This window comes from Trichosurus vulpecula, chromosome 6 (genome assembly GCF_011100635.1).
Source record: "Trichosurus vulpecula isolate mTriVul1 chromosome 6, mTriVul1.pri, whole genome shotgun sequence".
NCBI lineage: Eukaryota > Metazoa > Chordata > Mammalia > Diprotodontia > Phalangeridae > Trichosurus > Trichosurus vulpecula.
Genome location: NC_050578.1, coordinates 62,256,503 through 62,281,781, shown reverse-complemented (window position 1 = coordinate 62,281,781; position 25,279 = coordinate 62,256,503). Strand labels below are relative to the sequence as shown.

The 25,279-nt window shown below is 37.1% G+C and overlaps 1 protein-coding gene and 1 pseudogene across 1 annotated transcript in view; one reads left to right on the top strand and one right to left on the bottom strand.

Annotated features, from left to right (window-relative positions):
* STPG2 (sperm tail PG-rich repeat containing 2) overlaps positions 1-25,279 on the top strand; it is a 655,681-nt gene that overhangs the window by 511,665 nt on the left and 118,737 nt on the right. The gene's annotated exons all lie outside the window — the stretch shown is intronic.
* On the bottom strand, positions 6,812-6,997 carry LOC118855319 (annotated as a pseudogene).

The following is a 25,279-nucleotide window of genomic DNA, read 5'->3' as shown; positions in this document are numbered from 1 at the left end:
GAGGGAAAGCTCAAAGGAACACCAGGGAAGGAAGAGTTTCCATGAATGGGATTGGCCAACAGAGCTAACTGAGGCTATTTGCTTTCTTCTCAATGTTTCTCATCATATATGGGTAAGGATGGGTATCTATGTGTCTGTTTGTGGCCAAAGAGAGGGAGATAGAGAGTCCAACATAAAATTTTCCTTTAGTTAAAGGCAAGAGCAGAAACATTCTAGAACATTCCTCCACATCAATAAGCAATAGATATTAACAGTTGGACTGTGGCTTCTAAGAGAACCAGAAGTCATTGCCCAGTGGAGGTTGTCCAAAGATATGAACAACTGATTAGTTATCACAAGAAAACCTGAAAACTATTAGCAACCAAATCATTTAGTGACAGCACAAAAAAGTGGAATAAGAGGTCTTTTACCTTAAACAATATTAATATTGGCACCATTGGTATTTTGGTCCTCTTATAGCTTTTAGCAGATTGACTAAGAAGTCGGATAACGAATTCTCTAAGACTGGCATGGTCTGCAGTGAGACTACTTCTGCTGCTGTTACAGAATCTATAGCAGTTAATAATTGGACCAGATAGGAAGCAAGAATATGTGAAAGTCAATTTATTATCTCTAATAGTAATGTCGAAAAGCCTTTTTGGTCCAGCTTTGCAACCTGGTCCTCTAAACAGTATGAAAGAAACTAGACTAGTGGTTCTCACAATAAAATGTGGTCTGTGCACTCCTTGGGGTCCCTGACACTTTCAGGGGGCAGTCCAGGAGGCCAAAATCATTTGCATAATATTAAGACATTATTTGCTTTTTTAAAAGTACTTCTCCCTTTTCCAACTATGTATCAGTGTGATGCCAGATTTTCTTTGTCTATTTCAACCAAAACAACAATATTGTAACAAATTCAATGCAAAAGCAGATATGAGAATCTAGCTGTCTTCTGCTAAGCCAGAAATCAAGGGATTGGCAAAAATTTGGAAAACAATGCTACACTTCTCACTTTTTTATTTTGGAAAATATTTTTTCCAAAAAAATATGTAATAATAATAACAGTAATAGCTTATATTCATATAGCACTTACTGTATGCTAGGCACTGTGCTAAATACTTTATAATTATTATCTTACTTGATCCTCACATAACCCTGGGACAATAGGTGATTTTATTACCTTTATATTACAGATGAGAAAACTGAGGCTTAGAGAAGTCAGGTGACTTGTCCAGGGTCAACCAACTAACATATGTCAGGCTGGTTTTGAACTCAGGTCTTCCTGACTTTAGATCTGGCTTTTTATCTGCTTTGTGCCTAGATGCTTGCTGTTTATGTTAACATGTAATGTGTTTATTCTTGATATTTTAAATGAATGAATCAATAAATATTTTTGAAATGTATCAGTTTAACTTCTAATATAGTGACTATCAACAGCTGTATCCCATATAAAAGTTCTGTGTGGCTCCCAAAATAATTTTTAAAAATGTAAATGTATCCTGAGACCAAAAGGTTTGAGAACCATTGGACCAGTTCATGCAATCTCTATTTGTGTGCATTGGTGGGAGAGGCAGTGTGAATAGTGGATAGAGTACTGGACTTGGACAGAGAAAGACCAGGGTTCAAATCTCACTTCTGACACGTAGTTGCTGTTTGATCATAGGCAAATCGTTACCTATCTGGGCCTGGGTTTCATCATTACAAAATGAGGAAAATAATACCTATTGTACCTACTTCAAATTAGATAGTTTACACAAAGCAACTATTCAAAGGATAGTTATTTTTATTAACCTAAAATGGAAAATAAGAGTATGGAAGAATACAAGATATTATGGAAGTTACCTGTATGCAAAATAACCAATGTGCATAAACAAGGCAAGAATTGCGTAGGGAGCAGATTTTGAGGATCCTGTACGCAAAATCATATGTCTCCAGGGGCTGTTTGCTGACATGCATGTTGCACTGTCTTGAAGACATCAGGAGACTCTCAAATTCAAGATATCATTTGTCATTTAGTAGATTTCTCTGTGCCATAGTGTTTAACTGTGGTTTATATAGCCTTGACCTCATTTGTATCTTATCCAGATAATGAAAATTGTCTAGTTAAGCTGAGATTTATATTCAGTTTCCTTACAAGCACAATATTGATGTTTGGATATGTTTTAATTAATGAACCCTGTACAGGAAAGATACCATAAGTGCTGATTATTTGAAGTCCAATGCAGCGGTAGATATTTTTAATTTCTTTATTCTCTTACCCCCTCTAAAATAAATCACTTTCAGTCATTACATTTTCAGGTTAGTAGCAGAACAGCCATGTCTGTATTTTGTTTAAGACATATACAGAAGACAATTTCTCCAATAAATCCTTTTTTATAACTTTTCCATCCATATTGTTCAAAACTGTTTCAAAGAGAATATTTAAGTGAACTCATGATATACAGTCAAGGTACTAGTTCTTTGATGAAGAATAAATCATAACAGAAAAGCATGGAATGAAGATTGGGCAGGATATTGACTAAAGAGTTAGTGGTCATAGTTCTAGACTGAATTGACTAACTTGTCTATGAAACTATGTAGCGTGAAGACACAAGTTCAAATCTGGCCATGTATAATTACTAACTGTGTGACTCTGGATAAGTCCTTTTAACCTCTGTTTGCCTCAGTTTAACCATCTGTACAGTAGATATAATAATAGGACCTACCTTTTGGGGTTGTTTGTTCCCACTTAATAGTATTTTATTTTTTCCAGTTACATGTTAAGATAGTTTTCGACATTCACTTTGACTTTGAGTTCCAAATTTTTCTCCCTCCTTCCCTCTCCTTCTACCTCCCACAGATGGCATGCAGTCTGATATAGGTTAAACATATTTCCACATTAATCATGCTTTGAAAGAACAACAGGACAAAAGGAAAAAAAAAACAAGTGAAAATAGTATGCTTCAATTCATTCAGACTCCGTAGTTCTTTCTGGGGATGTGGATAACATTTTCCATCATGAGTCTTTTGGAATTGTCTTGGATCATTGTATTGCTGAGAAGAGCTAGGTCTATCATAGTCTTTCTTTGCACAATGTTGTTACTGTGTACAATGTTTCCCTGACTCTGCTCACTTCACTCAGCTTCATTTCATGTGTCTTTCCAAGTTTTTCTGAAATCTGTCTGCTCATTATTTCTTACAGAACAATAGTATCCTATTACATTCATACACCACAACTTGTTCAGCCATTCCCCAATTGATGGGCATCTCCTCAATTTCTGATTCTTTGCTACCACAAGAAGAGCTGATACAAATATTTTTGTACATGTGGGTACTTTTCCATTTTTATCATCTTTTTGGGATACAGACCTGTAGTGGCATTGCTGGATCAATAGGTATGCACATTTTTATAGTCCTTTAGGCATAATTCCAAATTGCTCCCCCGGATGGTTGGATCAGTTCACAATTCTCACAATGCATTATTATTCCAATTTTCCCACATATTCTCCAACATTTATAATTTTCCTTTTCTGTGTGAAATTTTGTGTTTCAGAGTTGTTTTAATATGCATTTCTCTAATCAGTGGTGATTTAGAGTACTTTTTCATATAACTGTAGATAGGTTCAATTTCTCATCTGAAAACTGCTTTGCTCATATCCTTTGAGCACTTATCAATGGGGAATGATTTGCATTCTTATAAATTTGACTCAGTTTTCTATATATTTGAGAAATGAAGCCTTTATCAGAAATACTGGCTGTGAAAATTATTTTCCAGCTTTCTGCTTTCCTTTTAATCCTGGTTGCATTGGTTTTATTTATGCAAAAGCTTTTTAATTTAATGTAATCAAAATTATCCATTTTGCATTTTCTAATATTCTCTATGTCTTGTTTGGTCATAAATTCTTTCCTTCTCCATAGATCCCACAGGAATACTATTTTTTGCTGTCCTAATTTGCTTATAGTATCACCCTTTATGTCTAAATCATGTACCCATTTTGACCTTATCTTCATATATGGTGTGAAATGTTAGTCTGTGCTTAGTATCTGCCATACTATTTTCCAGTTTTCCCAGCACTTTTGTCAAATAATGAGTTCTTATCCCAGAAGCTGGAGTCTTTGGATTTATCAAACAGTAGATTAGTATAGTCATTTACTACTGTGTCTTATGTACTTAATCTATTCCACTGATCCACCACTCTATTTCTTAGCCAGTAACAACTAGCCTTTATGACTGCCACTTTATAACAGTATTAGATCTGGTATGGCTAGGCCATCTTCCTTTGTATTTTCCCCCCACTAATTACTGTGATATTCTTCACCTTTTTGTTCTTCCAGATGAATTTTGTTATTGTGTTTTCTAGCTCTATAAAATTTTTGGTAGTTATACCAAACACTGCATAAGTAAATTAATTTAGTTAGAATTGTAATTTTTATTATATTAACTCACTCTTCCCATGAGCAGTTGATATTTTTCCAATTGTTTAGGTCTTACTTTATTTGTGTGAAATATTTTTTCATAATTGTGTTCTTATAGCTCCTGTGTTTGTCTTGGCAGGTAGAATCTCAAATATTTTATGTTGTCTACAGTTATTTTAAATGGAATTTCTCTTTCTGTCTCTTGCTTCTGGGCTTTGTTGGTAATATATAGAAATGCTGATGATTTATATGGTTTTATTTTATATCCTGAGACTTTGCTGAAGTTGGTAATTATTTCAAGTTATTTAGTTGATTTTCTAGGATTCCCCAAGTACACAATCATATCATCTGCCTATTCTAATTCCTTCAATTACCTTTTCTTCTCTTTTGGCTAAACACAATATTGAGTAATAGTGGTGATAATGGGCATCCTTGTTTCACCCCTGATTTTATTTATAATGCTTCTAACTTATCCCTATTACATATAATGCTTGCTGATGATTTTAGATAGTTACTATGTATCATTTTAAGGAAAACTATATTTATTCCTATGATGTATAGTGTTTTTAATAGGAAATGGGTGCTGTAATTTGTCAAAAGCTTTTTCTTCATCTATTGAGATAATCATATGATTTCAGTTAGTTTTGTTATTGATATGATCATGGGGTTGCTGTGAGGATCAAATGAGATACTAATTTTAGATTGCATGTCACACAGTAAGTGCTATATAAATGCTAGCTGTTATTATTTTGCAGATATGCACATATATGTATTTTAAAAGGGTTACTGGGTATATATCAGAATTATTTTAGAATTTAAGCTCATAGAATTTGAGGTTTAATTGTTTATACTACTTTAAAAACAATGCCATGTTCACAAAATTGTTCTATTAATGTAAGCCCTTTGAGGGTGATATTTTATCACTTTTAAAAATTTTGTGTCCCCAGCACCTAGAACAGTATCTGGCAAACAGCAGGTGTTTAATAATGCCAGTTAATTGATAAACTAATATTATTTTCATTTGGCCAACAGTTGGTTGTCAGGGATGTGCAATAAATCAATTATCTATGTTAAATTTTTTCAGCTCTTATTTAGGTTTGTAATTTTTCTTTCCTATAGTAGCATAGCATGTTACAAAGATCTTTGATGAGAAAAGAAAGGACAACATGAGAGTAGATAATTGATATCCAGGTAACATCAAGAAATCTAGGTGAAGGTCTCATTACTTATTAGGGAGACCTCCTATAAAAGTTTTTCAGAAGGACATAGAAAAGAACTATGAGGGGGAAGAGCCAAGATGGCAGAGTAAAGGCAGAGACTTGCCTGAGCTCTCCCCAAATCCCCTCCAAACAAATTTAAAATAACACCTCAAAATGAATTCTGGAGTGGCAGAATCAACAAAAGGATGGATCAAAACAATTTCCCGTGCCAGGATAACTGAGAAGATTGGTAGGAAAGGTCATTCTCATTGGGGTGAGGAGAGTGAAGTCCAATGCAGGCTGTGCCCTTCTAGGCCAGCATCAGGCTTTGGAGGTGATTGAATCAGCATTGGTGGCTTCCAGAGCTCTCAGCCTACAGATGGTAGCGGTTGCACAACACATCAGAAGGATATTACAGAAGTTCCTTTGCTGTCACTGAATGCAGGGCTCTGTTGCATTGCTGATATGTGCAGTCCCAGGGAGAGAAGCACTTGCTCTCTAGAGCATACACCTACAGGGGAGCAGGGACCCCAATCACAGTTCTAGGGCAGTAAAGAGTACTTGTCATTGCTCATAGACCACAGCATAGGCCACAAGAGCAGTGAACATACCTTTCTTTATATCGTACCACACTAGAAGAACTGAAAAGCTACAGACCCTCCCAGAACTAGCTCTGAAAACAAGAACATGAAAAACTTGAAGCTTGGGATGGTGCCTACTCCACCCCAGGAGAAGAGGCCAATTTTAACACAAAGTTAAAAGTTAAGAAATCGATCAAAGAAAATGATCAAACAACAACTAAAAAGGACCTGATCATGGAATGTTGCTATGGCTACAGGGAAGATCAAGATACAATCTCAAAAGAAGACAACAAAGTCAAAACAGCTACATTAAAGTCTCAAAGAAAAAATGTAAATTGGTCTCAGGACAAAAAAAAGAACACTGGAAGAGCTCAAAAAGCATTTTAAAAATCAAATGAGAGAGGTAGAGGAAAAATTGGAAAAGAAATGAGAATGATACAACAACATAATGAATAAAGAGTGGCTTTGATAAAAAAGGCAAAGAGCATCCTGAAGAAAATAACACTTTTTTTTATTTGTATACATATGACTTTATTTCACTGTGAAAGCCTAAGAGTTAACATGGGAAATCCTTGCATTCTTTCTTCTATCATCAAATGCCCAAATTTACAGCCAGCCTGATGTTTCACATTATGCACAATCTTAAGGTAAATCCTGTTAATGGTGTCCATGAGCAGAAGCAGCTGAACCTGAACCTTTCAAAGCTTTGGCTTTTTTATCAGCACTTCTGATTTTGTAAACAATGTACCCCATCACACCCATTCCTACCCAGGTCTCCTGGTAAGCCTGGGTATAGTAGGACTTCAATGGAATTCAAACATTTTTCATTAAGGTCTGGAACATCGTGGCTGGCTTCTGCAAACAAGGGTGGCGCACAGGAGCCTGAGCCAGCTGGGCAGAGAATTGAACTGAAGAGAACTGAAAATAACACTTTAGAATTCAAAATAGGCCAAATGGAAAAAGAAGCACAAAAATCCAGTGAAGAGAAGAATTCCTTAAAAAGCAGAATTGGGCAAATGGAAGCTAATCACTCAATGAGACATCAGAACAAAATAAAACAAAATTAAAAGAATGAAAAATAGTAGGAAATATGAAACATCTTATTGAAAAAAAAATCTGACCTTAAAAATAAATGGAGGAAAGATCATTTAAGAATTTTTTGACTACCAGAATGCCATGATCAAAAAAGAGCCCAAATATCATATTTCAAGATATTATCAAGGATAGCTTTCCTGATATTCTAGAACCAGAGGGAAAATAGGAATTGAAACAATCCACCAGACACCTCCTGTAAGAGATTCCACAATGAAAACTTCCAGAAATATTACAGCAAAATTCCAGAGCTCCCATATCTAGGAGAAAATATTGCAAGCAGTCAGAAAAAATTCAAATATCATGGAGCCACAGACTGGATAACATGATTTAGCAACTTCTATATTAAAAGCATAGGAAGGCTTGGAATATGATATTCTGGAGGGCAGAGGAACTAAGGTTACAACCAAGAATCACCTACCCAACAAAACTGAATATAATTCTTCTGGGGAAGAATGAACATTCAATGAAATAGAGGACTTTCAAGCATTTTTGTTGAAAATACAGGTTGAATTAAAAATTTGACTTTCAAATACAAGACTCAAGAGAAGCACAAAAAGGTAAATGGGAAAAAAGTAACCATAGGGGATTCAATGAGATTAAAATGTTTACGTTCCAATGTAAGAAACTTATCATTATTAGGGCAGTTAGAAGGAGTATGCATAGGCAAAGGGCACAGGTATAAAATTGACTATGATGAAATGATATCTGGAAAAAAACCAAAATTAATGGATGAGAAAGAGGGATGTGCTGGAAGAAGAAGGAAGAGTGAGCTAGAATGGGGTAAATGATCTCACATAAAAGAGATGTGAAAGAGCTTTTGTAGTGGAGGCAAAGATAGTGGGGGTTGGCAGACAACTTTTGAATGTTACTCTTATCAGAATTGGCCCAAGGAGGGAATAACATGCATGCTCGTTTTGGTATAAAGATCTATCTTCCTCTATAGGGAAATAGAAGTAGAAGAGGATACAAGAGGGGGATGGGCCCAATCGAAGGAAAGACACATTGCAGTCATCAAAAGCAAAACACTTTTGAGTTTGAGGGTGGAGGGAGGGAAGGAAAAAGAGGGGGGGAGGAGGGGGGGAGGATGGAGGGACAACAAAGAAGGAGAAAATAGGATTGATGGAAATACACAGTAATTATAATGTGAGGAAGAAAGATTTTATAGAAAATTTCCCTGACAAAGGCCTTGTTTCTCAAATATATATAGAACTGAGTCAAATTTATAAGAATATATAAGTCATTCCCCAATTGATAAATGGTCAAAAGATATGAATAGGCAGTTTTTAGACAAATAAATCAAAGCTCTCTATAGACATATAAAATGCTCCAAATCACTATTGATTAGAGAAATTCAAGTTAAAACAATTATGAAGTACCACCTCACATCTGTCAGATTGGCTAATATGACAGAAAAGGAAAATGATAGATGTTGGAATGGATATGGGAAAATTGTTGATGAAACTGTGAACTGATACACACATTCTGGAGAGCAAATTGGAACTATCCCCAAAGGGCCATATAACTGTACATACCTTTAGACAGAAATACTAATAATACTACTGCATCCCCAAAAGATAAAAAAAATAAGGAAAAAGACATATATGTTCAGCAATATTTATAGCAGTTCTTTTTGTGGTGGCAAAGAATTGGAAGTTGAGGGGATGTTCATCAGTTGGGGAATGGTTGGACAAGTGGTGGTATATAATTTTGATGCAACACTATTGTGCTATAAGAAATGATGAGAAAAACCTAGAAAAACTTACATGAACTGATGAAAAGTTAAATGAGCAGAACCAGGAGAACATTATACACAATAGCAGCAATATTGCATGAAGATCAACTGTGGATGACTTAGCTATTCTCAGCAATACAATGATCCAAGACAATTCCACAGGATTTTGATGAAAAATACTATTCACCTCCAGGGAAGGAACTGATGGAGTTTGAATGCCGAATGAAATGTACTTTTAAAATTTCATTTTCCTTGTTTTCTTATCTATGTTTTCTTCCACAACATAATTGATATGGAAATATGTTTCGCATCACTGTAGCTGTATAACCTATATCAAATTGTTTGCCTTCTCAATGAGGAGACAGAAGAGAGAGGGAGAGAACTTGAAACTCAAAAAATTTTTTAATGGATGTTAAATATTGTTTTTACATGTAATTGTAAAAATCAAAATATCAAATAAAAATAAAACGTTCTTAAGAAAAGAGTATTATAGAAGGAGAAGGCACGTATAGGTTACATTTTTCATTGTTGATATTTTGTGGATACCAGTAGAGAATGTGAACTATCCGTAGACTACACTTTACTCTATATGTGACTAAACATATCATTTTCTACTCATATATCTCTTTGATGATATGTCTTGAAACTTTTCTTCTATATAACTTATTGTAACTTAGTCACACCTACCATATACCTCTCCATTGCCCTTTGGGTGACATTCATCTTTTAAGTCTTTAGAGCTTCTGTATTTTATGACCATTATGAACATTATTGAAAGACTATTGATGTTAAAAAATGATAGACCTTTATTTCAAGGACAAACTTGAGGTCATTAAAAGTATATTCTGGGGGTGAGGGGGTCACATAAGTAACAAAATGGAGAACTAGACATTTTCTCTGATGCCTACAACCTCTCCGAAACCGAAATTATGAGCCAAAGATAAAGCAAATTCAGCTCTCTCCATGGTCTAGGAAACCCAGACTCCAAAAAGCAGGTTAGGAAAAAAAACCAATAACAACAAAACATGAACTGATACTCACTGAACTTGAGCTCACTCAGTGTTCTTTCCCACATTCCATATTACTTACTCATAGTGAAGCAACACTAGCAGACACTGGCTTATAACAAAACCCATTCCCACACACCCCACCCTCTTTCTTTTAGTGCTGTGGAGACCCCAGCTCCAGTTTACAGAAATTTTCTCAAGCGGTCACAGCTCCTCAAAATGAAAAGCCTGCCAGGGGCCACAACACTGTAACGCCAGCACTGCAAAGCTCTGAACTGCTGGTTCTGGACTAGAGAACTGAGGAACAGAGGAAGTGAGACAGATCACCAGAACACACACATACACCCACACTGACACCCATATGCGAGTGTGAGTGTGGGTGTGTGCATTTCTGGAGGTGGGATTTGCAGGACTCCATTAAGCCTGAGGTAAAGAGCTCAGCATCTAGCTGGGAGCTAGTTCTCACCACACAAGAGTCACTTGGGGCAGAAACCTAGGCTGGTGAATTTATGTCCTGCACAGCAAAAATCATGGGTGGAATAGAAAAATTGGGATCTGCCATGCAAGTCTCACCAAAGAAACAAGAGATTCCCAGATAGATTGGGAATACAAATACACAGATGCGAAGGATTATTTAGAAGAAGAAAGGCAAAAAAAATCAGTAACATTAAAAATATATACTCAATATGCAAGCAGAATATACTGATCTTGAATGTAGGATTCACAGATATAATCTAAGACCACAGGACTCCTAGAAGAACATACAGGACAAAGAACCTTAACACCATGAGGAAGAAAATAATAGACGAGAACTTCCTAGAACTCCTAAATATAGAAGATGAAATGTCAATTGAGCAAATTCATGGATAACCTCCATACAAAAACCCAAGGCTAAAAGTGGTCTGTTTTCATAAAAGGACCCTACCCACCCTCTTTATAATCAATTCTAGTCCTAGCCCATCATTCATGCAAAGTATCTGTATTTGTATAAATTATATTAATTTATATATTAAGTCATATGGATTTTCTATCCCATTGCGTATCTTAGTCCTCACTTAACTGTTCTTCTGCCACTTTGGCATATGTGAATACTGAGTCTGAACTCCTTTTAGTGCTGGTGGATCACTGCTTCAAAGAATGAGACTCTCTCTTGGTGGTGCTGGCTATAGATTTAAGAAAGGCATGGATCCTGGGAGCTCACCTAAGTGGCCAACCAGGAAAGGAACTATTCTTAATGAAAACTTACTGAGGATTCCGTGAATGGAGAAAAGGACTTCTAGTGGAGGAATTTTGAGTTATTCCTTTACCACACATGCCGTATTATGCCACACTATGCACTTACTTTTCACTATGAACATTGTGTGTAGTTGTGGGAGAGTCTGCCTCAGTTTGTTGTTGTTTTGGGGGCGGAAGGAGTGTTGTACCACCTGTTCTTATTTTACCTGATTAACAAATATCTTTTCTAAATGCCAATTGGTGGCTATAGGATTGGTAATGGAGTACACACTGGGGCATTAGGGGTGGTTAGGAGCAACAGTATTAGAAAAACATCTTTTCAGGATTGCCTCTAGAACCTTGAGAGAATTAGTAGACACCACCTGGTGACCCCAACCCATGAATAAGAATGCAAGTACAAGTTGAGAGAAGTAACCCTCAAGGAGGATTACATTTAGGGTTCATGCGAGGAGATGCCTACAAGTCAGGATGAGGTGGCATGCATAGATGAGTTTTTATTTGAGTCAGTATAGGGAGTATTCATATTGATGAAATCATATGTCCATGGTAGTTATCAAAATACCTCGGGTATAAAATGTAGAAAGGTAGAAAATTCATGGAGGTAGTAATTTTAAGTAAATTTTTGAATTTTAACATTAATAGATCTTTATTTCTTTGTGAAGATAAATACCAAACTGTCCAATTTCACCATATCTCTAAGAACTTAAATACAGGACTGGGAGGGACCTTAGACATCATCTTATACAACAACCACCTCATTTTCTAGACCCGTAGACATTTAATGCCTTTAGGCAAGATCAGACATGCTATTGTTTGAACCGAAGTCCTGAGTCCCAATCTGGCAAACTTAACGTTATATCAGATTGTCTCCTGACATAAGGGCTGAGACTTCATAGGGTCAGAAATTTAGAGCTAAAAGGTACTTAGGGAGTCATCAAATCCAATTTCATCTTTTAATAATATGGACATTGAGGCACAGAGTAGCCAACTTATCCAGGGCAAAACAGCGATCATTATCTGAGGCCAGATTTAAACCCACATCTTCTTGACTTGAAGTCCAGTTGCCTCTCCACTATGACATGTTGCCATTGTTGTTGTTCAGTCACATCCAACTTCTTGACCCCACAGACCATAGCACACCAGTACTGTCCATGGGTTTTTCTTGTCAAAGATACTAACGTGTTTTGCCATATCCTTCTTCAGTGGGGTCTTCAGACCCCAAATCAGTTGTTTCTTACTGTGTCATATAGTAAGCTCTGAGGGTTTTTGTTGTTGTTGAAGTATTTCAGTTATGTTTGACTCTTCATGACCCCATTTGGGGTTTTCTTGGCAAAGATACTGGCATGGTTTTTCATTTGTTTCTCCAGCTCCTTTTACAGATGCGGAACTGAGGCAAATGGGTAAGTGACTTGCCCAGGGTCACACAGCTAATAATTATCTGAAGCCAGATTTGAATTCACAAAGATGAGTCTTCTGGACTTCAGGCCTGGCATGCTATCCACTGCACCACCTAGCTACCCCAGTTTCTGAGTGTGGCCTCTAATTAGACAAGCTGCCTTTTGCAATTATCTGCTTTGAAACACAAAGTATAAATAAGAATGGATGGGTTTTAAATTTCGTTCAAGGATTGTTGTGCAGTTTCCATTTAAAGTAGTTTATCATTACAGATTTTAAGTAAGTTTCACTATTTATTCTGACAAAGGCATCATTGTGATGGAGCAGGATTTGAAATCATGTCCTCAAACCACATCTCCATTGGTCATTGTGATGGAGCAGGATTTGAAATCAAGTCCTCAAACCACATCTCAATTGTTCTTTCCAGGCTCCCTAGGAAGAGTTCTAAGAAAACAAATAAACACTCATCATTGTAAATTAACAGGATATCCCACTTTAGTATATTAACTAATATTCTGAAAGAATTTTAAAATTCATGAATATATAGTTGATCTAATATCATGTGTGTGAGTGTGTATTTTATGTGTTTTGCTAAATCTATATGCTACATAAAACCGGCTTTATGCAAAGCAATTATGAATAGAAAACAATTGACTTGGTAACATCTCTACATGCTACACTCTTAGTTATAATTCCACAGATGCACAGTGTAAAAATGATCCCTGAAGGTCTAATTTGTATGTGTATAGTCTTTACATGAGACATCTACATGACCCAGTGGATAGAATACAAGAGATGGAGTTTGGAGGACCTAAGTTCCAATATTTTTTTTTATTCTGGGTAATTCTGACTAATCATTTTATTAATAAGGCCAGCAGGTTATTAATAAAAGGATGGTCATTTGGCCATCTTGCTCAGACCAAAGACTCCCTAATGGCACTGGAGTAACAGTTTATATGCCCTTTGAAGAGGAGATATTCCTGAGGGGTGCCTACTCAAGTCTGGTTAATTAAATGGAAGGTGGGCTATGTTGGAATATATGACTTAGGTCACTCCATCTTGATCAAAGAGATATCAATTTCTGTATCACCTGTCCTGATAATATGGAAAACAACACTTCCCCAGACCTGTCTGAGCAAACACAATGAGTAGGAATATACCCATTAGCCTAAACTTAGAATTTCTTTTACTGTCTGATTAGATCTTGGTCTGGGTACATCTCTAAGAGAGATTTCACACACTGGTTGATTTCTGGATGAGGAAGAAGAAAAGGAGAAAAACTCTTGGTCCTAATATAATAATTAGTTATTAAATATAGGAGAAATATTCATTTCTCACATTCCCTCATTTGATTCTAACTGAGGGATAAAGTCTCCTTAATAACACTAACTGACGTTACAAACACTTCATCAACGGTTCTTAAGTATGGTACTTATGGGTAACAAAGTGAGGCGGAAAAGGGGAGAAATTGATCCACACATTGACAAAACCAAAGGGGGTGGTCCCCTTTAATAAGTAGCCCTTATAAATAAAAGATACAAAGGGAAAAAGTAAACAGTAAAAAAATGTCCATTTAAGGCTCAGAAATCTCATCTCATACAGCTGTCTGATTCTTGGGACACCGTCTGATGGAGCTATCTGGTCTGGATGTGCTCTCAGCACTTTCCAGCTGACTGTCTTCTCAGACTCAGGTCACTCTGTTAAAAAAAATCTCCTACAAAATTGGTCAAAATACAGGTTTTAAATTACTTTGCCAATACCTAAGTTTTGATCTTGCCTCAGACAGTTACAAGCTGTGTGACCCTGAGTAAGTCATTTAAACTTTCTCTGCCCAGGTTACTCATCCACAAAATGGAGAGGATAATAATGTCTGCTTCCCAAGGTGTTGTGAGAATTTGTGAGAACTGTTTGTAAATCTCTTTGTAAAATTTAAACCTTATTTAAATGATATCATTATTATTATTATCTGCATTTCACATAGCACTTTGTTTTGCAAAGAACGTTTTACATACAGTGTCTCTTTTGATCACAACCTCAGGATTTGAGTTATTACTGTTTCCATATTACAGATTGAGAGTCCCATGATAACGGGCTAGAGAGTGCCCTAAGTAGGACTTAGGCCCAGGTCTTCCTGACTCTGGGTGGAACGTGCTTCCATTGTGCCAGGAGGATTTTGTGGAGCCCTTGGGACATATTCAAAGTAACTTAGGGGAAGAAGCTTTCTCACTGAAAGAATATAGCCAGCAATAAGAAATAATTGGTTTTCTAATTAGTTTGTTTACCAATTAGTTTGCAAAACAGACTAAGTCTGCCTAAATGAGAGAAAATCAAGATTTCATTATCGAAGAATAAGGCAAGAGTTTAATGCTCATGGATCTCTTTGGTGTGATATGCTTGACAGAATAAATGAATAAGGTTTGTAAAGGTAAATAAATCAGAATAAATTCAAAGTTTCCTCATTTTCCAAAGGATGGAATCATTTAAGTCTCAAATTCTCTCTTAGGAAAAAAAAGGATCATAAAGTTGTCACATCTCAGGTAGCTCTATATTATTATCATTCTAATTGAATTTACAGTTTCTTTTGGATCATAGGATTATACATGTAGAGCTAGAAGGGGCCCTTCTTTTTACAGGTGACAAAACTGAGGCCCAATGGAGTTTAAATGACTTAACCAATGCCACCTAGGGAGTATTTGGCAGAGCTAGGGTTTGAACCCAGGTTCTTTGACTCTAAATCCATGGTTTCCATTTGCTTTGAGTAGACAGATGAATTGCAAATATGGTTTGCAAAGTGAAGCAGTAAATTTAGTAGCAACAAAACCTATCAAACAAAAGATGACGACGATATTGAAGTATTCTTTTTAAGCTCCAGAGAGGTTATTTCAGCCATGGGAATAAAAAATGAAAAGACTTTTAGAGGTGTGAGGAATAAGTGTTTTGACAATTATAACACTTTTCTTGGTGGTTTTTCCATGGACTTTTAACATACATTTCAAACATGTTTTCTATAGTTGATTTTTTTCTTCCTTCCCCAACCCCCAAATATGATTGTCACTTCTAACACATATAGGCATCATTGGGAGTTTAATATTGTAATTTAGTATAACTTCAGAGAATGTGTTTTTAAGGTTTCTAGTTTTATTTTGAAGCCTTCCTTTTAAAATCCATACTTCAAATAATACATTGTGTAGGGTTTGACTATTTTACCATTCCTTTTTTACTTTTAATAAGAAAGTAATTTTTGCTTTACAGAATTACAAAATATTACAGAATATTTCTATCACCCTAATTTCTTCTTACCCTAATTGTTTAATGTTATAAAACCATGGAATCTTAGAGTTAGAAAGGACCTTAGATAAGATGATTCTCTTTTCCAACATTGCCAATGGGTGACCATCCAGATTCTGTCTGAGGACCTCCAGGGACTGGGAACCTCTCAAGTAACTTAGTTTTTTTGAGAGTTCAAGTGGCACTGTCCTTATCTAAGAAGTTCTTTTACTCCCTGTAACTGCTATCCATTTGTCCTAATTCTGCCCTTGGGAAAACAGATAAAGAAGATATAAAAGCAGTAAAGGTTCAAGATGTGTGAGTGAGATTCGGCAGTAAGCAGCTGGAGAAAGAAAGATACGAGAGACTGAATGACATGTAAATGAAGGAAGGAATGAAACACTATTTATTAAGTACTTATAATGTGCCATGTGTTGTGCTAAATTCTGGGGAAACAAATATGACTAATAAGACAGTTCTTGACTTCAAGGAACTTACATTTTAGTTGAAGAAAACAACATATATCAGCGAGGAGTGATTTAATGAGTAGAGTGAAAGCTGAGTTGATTGATAAGTCATTTCAAGAATAGTATTATTGATTTGATTATTATTTCCAGAAATGGAAGTGGAAAAGGGTGGGAAGACAGCGTGGGTTTGGTGACGTGGCATTAGGATGTCCTAAGAGAATCATGGTGGGTCTGGGTTGGGCTTAACGTGGGGAACTTTCACCAATCAGAAATCCATGGCTGAAGATCAAGAGGTGAAGTAACTGGTAGGAAATGGAGGCTAGAATGCCAGGTTTATGGTGTGAAAGATGTGCACAGAGAGGCAAAGAAGAGGGGCAAATGAAGAAATGAAGGGGAAGGATAGATTCTGCTTTCCGAATACCCGTCCTGGCTGAGTAAGGGGATTGTTGTTCACTGGTGAACAATTATGCTTCCCTCCTATAAGTATGGACATTATTATTATTATTATTATTATTGTTGTTATTATTATTATTATTATTAGCAGTTCACTGTAGGTTGTGATATTGAGGGCCACAGTAATGTAATCACTTTCCACTGTATCCCAGACATGCAGAGCAAACAGAGGATCCTGTGAAACTGGGGTGTAAGAATCTTCTTCCCTATCCTGATGTTGATCTTGCAAGCTCTATGAAGCTGATGAATATTCTTTTGGGCCAACCTTCTACTTCATCAATCAACCAACTAGTATTTATTAAGTACCTACTATGTGTGAGGCACTGCCACCAAAACCACCCCTTCTTCCCACCCTTTTCCACCTCTATTTCTAGAGACAGTAATCAAGGCAAGAACAGCATTTCTGAAAGGACATATCAATCAACTCAGCTAAGATTCCACTCATCTGCCCTATGACCTCCCTGAACAAATCACTCCTCCATGACCAGCATTTCCTTTAATATGTTGTTTTCTAGAACTAGAGTACAAGGTACAAGAAAGAAACAGTCTCTGTAGGGGGACAAGAAACACATAAAAATATATGCCACGTGAATATAAATTTAATATGTCCAAAGTTTTTAACTACAAGGTAGTTTGGGTGGGAGGGCTTCAGGGGGGATCAGGAAAGGCTTCATGCAGAAGATGCTTCTTGAGATACATCTTCAAGGACAATGTAGACTCCATGAGGAAGATGTAAGGAGAGAGGGCATTCCAGGGATGGGAGACAGCGAGTGCAAAGGCTGGGAAATGGGAAACTGAATGTTGTAAGATGGGATGTCATGAATAAGGAACAAGAGGTGAGTTTGCTTGGATCTTAGAGTCTTTCATCCAGGCAAGCATCCTTTCCCTGACATTGATACCGAGGGTCATATCTTATGAAACTGTGATAGGTACCATGAGAAAAAATGCACGAAGCTAGGAAAGGACCTTCAAAATGGGCTATTCATTCAACATTTAAGCACTTTGAATAACTTCTATTTTTACTCTGTTTTGCCTGACACATTTTTGAGTCACAAAATTTCAGAGCTAGAGGGCCCTATGAAGCCACTCAGCCCAAGCCATTCCTGAACGAGGTTCTCCCCTCAAGTTCCCCCACTAACATGTGGACATTCAGCCTTTGCTTCCAAGCCTCCATCTAGTCAGGGAAGATTCACAATCTTCTGATACAGTCAATCCCATTTTTAAATAATTATAAACATTAGGAGGGTTTCCCTTATAGCAAGCAAAAACTGGACTTTTTCACAACTTTCATCCATTTCACCTAGTACTAGGCATCTAGACACTTTTTTCTGAGACAGTATCTATAAGCTTTACCAGACTACTTAAGGAGTATATTACACAAAAAGGTTAAAAACCTTTCCTGTAGATGGTATTTTAATCCTAGGTGTGGTGTGATTACCTGAGGATGAGCACACTCTCTCTCCCCTCTTCAGAGAGACAAAAGGGAGACTTGGCTACTAAGTTCATTTACTTTATCTTGTTTCTCATGTCTGTCATTCCTCTATTTTTGCACCAAAATAGTTTTGATGTTTGCTACTTTAGAATATTGCAGAAAGAAATGGCAAACCACTCTAGTATCTTTGTCAAGAAAACCCCAAATAGTCATAAATAGTTGGACATGATTGAAACAACTGAACAACAACAACTGCAACACTTTAGAACCCAAGTCTTCTGACCCCAAGTACAAGCATGTATAAAATTTTAGAGGACTATTGAGGCTGATTCAAAACCAACCTAAATGGCAGCACAATTTTGGAAAGGACTGATTATAATATAAATTCTAAGTTAATGTTGAAGAGCAACCATTTGGTCAGTAAGTATTTATTATTTGCTTACTATGTGATTAGGAAGTAAGAGAGAAAAGGAAAGGCAAAACAAAAACAGAACAAAAACCAACAAAAAAGTAATCCCTGCCCCCCAGAAACTCTAACTGGGGAGACAAGTAAATAACCAGAAGATACAGAGTAGATGAAATCATTAAGAAAAGGAAGGCATTAGCAGCTAGAGGGACCAGAAAAGACATGGAGATGGTGGGGTGTACGCTGAAGGAATCTAGGGCAACTAAGAGGCAGAAGTTAAAGGGCAGATCATACCAGAAATGAAGGGACAGCCAGTTCAACAGCACAAGAGAAGGGTAATGGAATGTCATTTTGGAGGAGCCACAAGTAGTACAGTGTATCTGAATCATAGTGCACTTAGCAGGGACAAAGAGGTCAAGAGGAGGAGAAGGTCCGGAGCAGCCAGGTTGTGAAGAGCTTTTACTGACAAACGGAGTTTATATTTGATCCATTAAAGGATCAGGGGGAGAAGGGTGATATTGTTAGACTTAAACTTGGAAAAATTACTTTGGCAGCTGAGTAGTGGAGTGAGGAGAAACTTTAAGACAGAAATGCCATTTAGAAGCTATTGTGGTTGTCCAGGCAAGAGGAGATGAGGGTCTAAACTAGTGTTGTGTGTGTATGTGTGTGGAGGTAGGGGTGAGTTGAAAGAAGGGGGTATACAAGAGACATTGTGAAGGGAGAAAAGGGCAAGATATGGTGCTGAATTGGACACATGGGCTGAGAGAGAATGACGAATTAAGGACAACACTGAAACCTGCATGACTGAAGATAGGTAGTCTTGTGAGGCATAATTATAAAAGACACTTGAATGAGAGTCTCCTTATTTAGCTCAAATCAGAGTCGTGTTATCTTCAGTAAATGGGCAGATTTGTAGCTGTATGACATCAATGCTTCAGTACATTTTTATCTTTGCCATCAGTTTCTCTGATCCCAAATATTAGGCAAACAGGAAAATGTATCTATGCCAAAGAGTTCAAATTAGGAAATGGTTTCCAAGCCTAAAATATCTATATTATCTATAGTTTCTGGGTTTTTATATAATTCTTACAAATGTTTTCTGGCATTATTCTATCTAGAATATGATACATTTTACATTCCTATTGTACTTATTTTTCCCCTAGCAGAATAAAAATAATTTAAAAAAAGAACAAAGCTTCTGACATTAAGTAGAACTTCCTGAAAATTATCCCTAGGTAGCAAAACAATAAAATAGTCAGTCATTTGGCATTTTGGGGTTCAGGTGGGGAATAACAGGTGTAAGTTAGTTTAAAAAATAGACGATTGAAAAATTGATTCATTTTGCCCCTCACCCTCTCAAGATCTAACTGTGAATGAACAGTGTTTAATACAAACTCTATGAGACAAAAGAAAGACCATCTCATTCCACCTGCTCATTTAACAGATGAGGAAACTGAGGCCTAGAAGGGTTAGTAACTTAACCAAGCATCCACAGGTAGTGAGGAGCAGAAACGGGATTGGAATCAAGAGTTTCTCATGTTGTTGAAGTCCCAAGACCTGATTAACAATGACAGCAACACGATACACTATTCTTAGCATATTTTGACTAGTTTCTGATGGCCACCGAACAGAAATTTCCAGATTTACATTGGAGATCATTTCTGGAGCTTTGAGGTTGCACAAAATTGGAAAAGATTGGAATTTCCAGTTGCTTGGGGACTGAACCTTGACTGATTGAGGAGTTTTTATAATTATTCATATCCTTGGTTATCCCAAGGTAGTGATGAGTTTTAGTGATGGGTTTAAATTTCACCTCAGGGTGTGGCCTTGGCCAAGTCAGTTAACCTCTGTATGTCTTAATTTCTTCATTTGTAAAAGTGTGATAATAATAGTACCTATGAAACAAAATTGTTGTAATGATTAAATTATATTTAAAGTACTTAGCAAACTTTGAAGTGCTCTAAAAAACATTCATAAACATAAAGTATTACATCATATTATATATTATAATACTATAATTTATAATATAATATTATTTATTATATTTTATTATAGACTTTATAGACTATTAACCATTGATGATGATGATTATCCCTAGAAAGAAATCTAGTCTGAGATGCTCAAAGAACAGCCTGGCACTGAGGCAGCTCTCCAATGTTCATATGCCCCAGGGACTTGGAATTTTCATGGCATTGGGTCCTGCTTACTCCTAGGCCCAGATAGAACCAAGGTTTTTAGTTACTCAAGCTGTCAGTCCAGGGCTGTAGGGTCATCATGTGGTTTACCCACCTAGAACACACTTATCATCTATCATCCATCATAGCAAATCTCTTAATGCCAATGTAAAGTAAAGAGCATCTCCCCACCCTCACTGTAAGTACACTCACAGTGGGACGATGCAATTAATGGAAGAATTGGGGAGAGAAAGTCCAGCTATGACATTGAAGCAGCATAGTTGCAGGAGTCCAACTTGGGAGTGTCCTCTTTTTGTTCTGGTAGCACGTTAATCTGGCCACAGAATCTCTCCTGCTCTCCCTCCTGCCCGTTACTCAGGTAGTATCTGGGTTTCTGTAATCACCTCTTTAGCTCTATCATCCCCTGATGAAGGTGGATCCACTACTCTAGCATAGAGCAGCAGGCAAATTGAGGATCAGGGTATCTGTTATTGACACAGTTGAATATCAACTAAGAGCCTAGAAACCAAGGATTCAACATCAAGGTCAAGAGGCTGCACTTCCCCACTGATACAGACATGGGCACTCTGGACTCCTGATTTCATTGCTCTGGGAAGCTCTGGGATGAGGAAATGGCTTCTATCAGTGTAGCTCTTTGGAGGATAAGCGAATTGGTTCACACACAGAGTAGGGGTCAGAGATGGGACTAGAACCCAGGCCTTCTTAGTTTAGAGACAAATTTTCTATCCACTGAGTCAGACTGCCTCCCCTACACTTTCCTCACATGGGCAGCAAAAGCCAAGGAGAACCATCTAACGAAATAGGAATCAGGAACCAAGAGTTAGGAATCTGCAACTTCAAATTATTGAAAGCCATGTTAGCAGAATGCCAAAGGAAGCTTTATCTTAGGACAGAAACTCTTTGTTTAGTGTTTGCTAATTTTAGCATTTTTTTTCTCTCTTAGGTACAAAGAGTAAGTAGCTATAGGGAAAATGTGAAATGTGTTGTCACCGTTTCTGCCGGGGAGAGAGACAGAAGAACTAGACTGGGTTTTTTTTTCTCTACAGCACTTTTTATTATTAGGAACTATTTATTGTAGAGTATGACTAAATATTAGTCAGCTCTCATATATTGATTGACAGTGAAATTTATTTTTCTTGATTCCCTGGCCTACATGGAGCCTCAAAAGATGAAAACTGGAATCCTTAGTGCACAAAGACTTTCAAGCTTGGTACAAAGGTACATAAAACAAGGCATTACTGCCTTTCCTGGAAGTCAGCTTCTCCCTTTCCACTTAGCATAGGTGAACTAGTGTCCAATATTAGAGACCACAATATCTTATTTTAGTTGTTTATGAGTGTTCCCTTATTTCTTATGTGTTTACAATAGACATATCAGTTACTAAATTATTTATCTAAAATTTTCTTCCCTTTCCTACTTCCCACTACCCCAAAATTGCCTGCCATAATTTGAGAGCTTAGAAATAAAAGGGTTTGCCTTATACTTAGCTAGGTGGCACAGTGGATAGAGTTCTGAGCCTGGAGTCAGAAAGATGGTCAAATCTGCCCTCAGACACTCACTAGCTGTGTGACCCTGGACAACTCATTTTACCCTGTTTACCTCAGTTTCCTCATTTGTAAAATGAGCTGGAGAAGGAAATGTCAGACCACTCCAATATCTTCACCAAGAAAATCCCGAATGGGGTAATGAAGAATCAGACATGACTAAAAATGATTGGACAACAACAAAAATGAACGTGACTTTCAAATAATAACAGCTCATATTTGTGTAATAGAGTTGATCAGTGGAACATCCCTGATGAGTTGGACTAGAGCTGATAATGCACTCTGATTCATGGGAGGAGATATGCTCAAAAAGACTTGTGCTTGGCTTGAAACAACAATCCCTGTAAGGATTGGCAACTGACCCAGGAAGAGCTGGCCACTTAGCAGGCTTAAAAAAGGACCCAAGGAGACACAATCTTCTCTCTCTTCACCTTGTTGTCCTCAGGTTTTCTTCCTGACTTGGAACATAGCTCTCCCTTGGATTTCCAGCAGTAGTAGAGGAGCTCTTTCTCCCTCTCCCCTCCTATCACTAGCAAGCATATGTGCTTCCCCAAATGAACCTGATGCTGTTTTTAGTTCCCCGGATGCCTCTTCGGCCTTGTGTTCCTTTCTCTGAGCACAGATGACTGAACAGAAATCATCAGATAGATGTTTTTAGCCTTTTCAAGGACATCATCAGTGAAGCATTGGAGACTCTTGAGTTGGTCCCTGGTTGCCCCAAAAGAGCTAATTTCTTCAAGAACTTCTCAGAAGAAAATTCTTACCAGGAGAACAGTAATTGAAAGGAAAGATCTTTAAAACCTGAGGCTTGCCAGGATTTCCAGACTTGTGCACTGCTTGGACAGTCCGGATCCAGATGTGAAACATCTGTACAGCAGTCCTACAAGCCTCTTGGGTGTATGGAATAGCTGCAATGGGTTACCATTAGGTATTTTAAGTATTTGTTAAACTCATGAGTTTTTTGTGTATATTGAAGGAAATAAATATTTGTCTTATTCACTTTATAAATAGCATGTCCTTTCTAGAAAAGACCCTGTTAAGCCTATTAGTGGATACCCTAGATTTGACCTATATACCCATTTTGAGGTTTTTACCTGAGACTCCAGTGTAGGGAGTGCAGAATGAGCTAGAAAGTGGAGGAAATGTCTGCTACCTTGTTTTGGAATTCAAGCTTTTGCTCTTCCCCCTCAAGACTGGACTGTATTAGTCTAGAGTCCACAGACCATTTGGGAGGTGGCACCCCTTTGGGCCTTGAATAGCAGCTGTATAGGTATTTGCAGTTCACAGATAGTTTTCTCACAGCAAACCTGTGAGGAAAATGGTATAATTATCATTATTCTGATTTGAAGGTGGGAAAATTGAAGCTCAGAACATGATTAGCCAGTGGCACAACCAGAACTTAGACCCCGGTGTTCTGACTCAATCCACTTAGTCCATCCACCATCCTGGGATGCTTTCAAATGCAGTTCACTATCTATTTTGTACCACTAGGTGCTATTAATAAAATGGGAAGATTTTTATATGAGTAAAATTAGCAAATTTTGTTTGTATATTGTACTTCACTCTCTTAGATCTTATAATTCAGTAACCATTTATTCTAAAGGTGATTAAAATGAATGAAATAAACAACCCCCTTTAAAATCCGCTATTTCACTTGTAATTCCTCTTTCTCATTCTCTGTTAATCTTGAAAAAAAATATGTTAAAGGCAAAGCAACACCTGAAGGGCTCTCATTCCAAAAGCTGGGGAGAAGTGGTAGCATCGTTTTAGTTGTAGGTCCTTTCTCCAATGATGAGGCTAAAAATGTCATCTTCCTATTTCAATAGATTGCAGTTAAAAACGAAACAAAACAAAACAAACCTTTCAAGATTCTCCCTGGCTTCCCACAGCCTTAACATTTTCAAGGAAGCAGCATGAGAATGTACAGATTGTGTGAGTTCAGGTGTAAGATGATTTCAACTGCCTACAAATCATAAAATGCAATTTTCTCCTCTTAGTGCCAAGTTCATGATACTAAATGGTTTAGAAAATTGTATTAGGTAATTTTTCTCTAGTGCATTTGATGTAAATTGCACTAATATTGTGAAGTGCCCTTGTTTAACACATTCCTTTGTAAGCTTGGTGAATTAGAGTATCTGAAGAATAGAATTGGATTGAGGAGATAATTATTAGAGAGCCAGGAGATTCTTCTCCAGTAGCATTAAATATGGTTAATTCCATGCATTACTGATATAAACCGAAGTAACTTGGCCATTTGCTCTAATAGCCACTTTCTTACTTATCTATTAATAGATGAAGGATTCTTCATATGTTTAATAGCCATGTAATAACCACCAGGCACATCATTTCTACCCCCTAGAAGAGGATTTATGGGTTGTTACTGACATCATCCAAAAATGGTAGGGTTTTTTTATCGCTCAAATGTCTGTTTTCCCAGAATCATAATAACAATTCCAATTCACTTAGTGGTTTTGAAAAATGAAACCATAACAAAAAGTGAGACAAAGACTCCAGTAAGATAATAGTTTTGAGCTTTATTTGGTCATGGTAAAGACAAATGTATCATATTATGTAGTGGGTGCTACCTGTGGAGGATTATGGCAGGACATGGCCAAGAGCTGCAGAGAAAGGGAAGGCATTCATGTTGATGGATAATACCATTGGTGGAGACAGTCCCCATATTGATGGTACCACAGATCCATTGATCATGATTTAGTGGAGTGAGCACTGTTGGAGATACAGGACCCAAGCCTTAGCTAGTCTTTGCCTATGGGACTTTGGACAAGTCAATTAAGTTCATTAGGCCTATTTTCTTATCTGTAAAACGAGGGATTTAGAAACTTTACAGTCCCTTAAAGTTTAAATTCCTGAATCTATGATCCTGTAGAAGTAGGGG